Here is a 2,751-nt window from a genome sequence, read left to right as displayed (position 1 = left end):
CACGAGCGAATCCGCTCCGCGTTTATATCCTACTCCCGGAGTGAGAGTCGACTCTCGTATGGCCTTTTAACCTTATATGGCCGGTGCACCTGCCTGCAGTCCGATAGGACATTTCCCATAACGCGTTCTTTCGTCTCTCGTTTCTTTTTTTTTCCTTCTTCTTCTTTCTTTTTTTCCTTTTTTTCTTTCTTTCTTCTTTTTTTTTTTTCATTTTAAATTTCTTTATGTAGACACATGTGTGTGTATGTGTATGTGTATGTATGCATAAAACTACTTTATAAAACCACGAGAATCAAGCTTGGAGAAGATTTATAGATGGTGTTGGGATAAGGAGATGTCGCCTCCGTCGTGTTCTCCCGAGCTTTCTCTTGGTTTCTTGGTTATTTTTTTTTTTTTCTTGGACATTGTGATAACGCTTTGAGCATCTGAGATAATGAAAACGAGTTGGGAGGAGTAGGGTGTTCTTGTAAAGATTCTTAATATTTCTTTCTGAAGTTTTTCCTCGAATTTCTTTTTCTTTTCTTTTTTTTATTGTTAAGTGTTTGTTGATTCCCTTCCATCTTTCATTTTTCGAATATTTTTCCTTTCTGAGGAATAAAAGTTTCGTGAAGATCGAAAGAGAAGGAAGGAATTAATGAAATTAAAAATAGTTCTTTTCATTGGAGTGGAATATCATAAGGAAGCTATTCTTGTAAATTCTTCTTCTTTGTTCTTCATTTCCTCGAAATGGAATTACAAAAAAGTTATACATTTTTTCCACGAAAATCTGATTAAACCAATTAATCATCTTCTCGTAAATGATATCGTTTCACACGTTATATTTAATAACAAGTATTAAGTTAAAGTTACATACGTTCCTCGAAGGAAACATATTTTCATTGTTATCCTCGTTACGATCTCAATTTTAATAATAAGAAAAAGAAACAATTAACCTCCACGATTTACAAACTTATACCGCACTTATTCGCCCCATTGTAACGTCACAATGAAAGCAACGCCGCCAACCCTCAAGATCGATAATGGAGCGAAATTTTCCCAACGAGCACCACCGCCGCTCCTCGCCACTTTAATCCCCATTCGTTAAACAATTCACATGTTACATTCACGGGTGGCATCCGCCAAACCCTTTTAATTAAATCTCAATTAAAAGCGATCACAAAGGGGCACGCAACAACCGATGGATAAAAGAAGAAGAAAGGAGTCTAATAACTATCTTCCGAATCTCGAAATTCTCATTAGTCAAGTCCAAGGAACTTCGTTATCGTTCCCCCTTATCTCCTTTTGTAGTCACGTCAGAACCGAACCAAAAAGGGGAGGGAAGAAATAGAGAAAGGGAATGAGTCGTGTTAGAGGGGGGGAAAAAAAAGGAGAAGAAAAAAGAAAAAAAGAAAAGAAAAAGAACGGAGAAAAGAAGAATAGAAAAAAAGAAAGGGGGAGGAAGGGGTGGGGGGAGAAGTTCGAATTAGGTTGGGTCGCACGCAGGTGCTGGCATAGAGGTCACGGTCAGATTAACCCCGATCATGTTACCCTCGGCGTGGGAGTGCTGGCAGGTCCGCGTAATAATAGGATAGCTAGGAGTGTGTACCGGAGAGCATTGCCGCGCAGATAGATAGATCTTGGTCGGTTATAAACGGTTTCATCGGCCACCTTGATTTATCTCTCTTCGGCTTCCAATTTGGCGCGACGAAAACTCCTCGAAATTTTCGATTCTCCCATTCGAACGAACGAGATTCTGGGTTTGGTGTATGGGTTTCGTCTCGGTCGGTGGAAAAACTGATCCATGACGAGTTTTTAGAGGGTTTTGGATTTACTCTTTTCTATCTCAGGAAGAGGAAGAAGTTGCTTGATGATAAAGGGAGAGATGGTATTAATTTTTAATCAAAGTTAGTGGCAGATTTTCAACGGAGATCTTATTTCTTATCTGTTTATAACTAATAGGTTCTTGTATCTGTAGATCTGGAGAGACTTTTCTAGAAGAAACTTTAGGTTGAATTTGGTACATTACGACACGTAGCTATTAACCGAATTAACGAGATAATTTCACAAAATCAAATGAAAGAACGAACAAGAAACTTGAAATTCCTCCTTTCGCAATCACGTTTTCGAGAAACGATAAAAACTGAAATATCGCCTCTCTAAGAACTCGCCCTCGCACGAAGCAGCACCATTAACTCGACAAATCCTCCCATTTACCAAAAAATCAGATTCACCCACCCTAGCATACTCTCCATTCCATTCCATTCAACCCCCAATATCCGCTATCGCAAACCCATAACTCTCGTTCCGTCCACCAATAAAACGAAACGCTGCCTATCTCGTGGATAGCACCTCCACGCGCTCCTTTGCACGACGTCCCGCGGATCACGAGTGGTAAATCGAGGCGAGATTCCGGCGAGGAATCGGGCGTGTATTGCAGCGTGCACGGGAGGACAGGACAAGCGTGTCCGTGGCCCCGCGGCTTAATTAAATTCGAGGCGTGTCGGTGGGGCCCCGAGGGTGGAGTGGACCCCGGGACCTCGTAATGAATCGGAGCGTGGCCGATTCATCGGGGGAGGGAGGGGTATGGGGGAGGATCGCCGAGGACACGGCCGTTAGAATAAGACCGAATTAATTGGGACACCGCAGGGGCCGGCCTGTTGGATTTATTTATTATGAAATAGGACAGAGAGGCCGCCGTCCCCCGCTGGCTCCCTTCGGATTAATTTCATTTTATTCGAAAGCAAGGCCGTGGCACCGACCGGTCTACCGAAA

Source organism: Apis dorsata, unplaced genomic scaffold, assembly GCF_000469605.1.
Source record: "Apis dorsata unplaced genomic scaffold, Apis dorsata 1.3 scaffold_188, whole genome shotgun sequence".
In the NCBI taxonomy this organism is placed as follows: domain Eukaryota; kingdom Metazoa; phylum Arthropoda; class Insecta; order Hymenoptera; family Apidae; genus Apis; species Apis dorsata.
Note: the sequence above shows the minus strand (reverse complement) of the source record.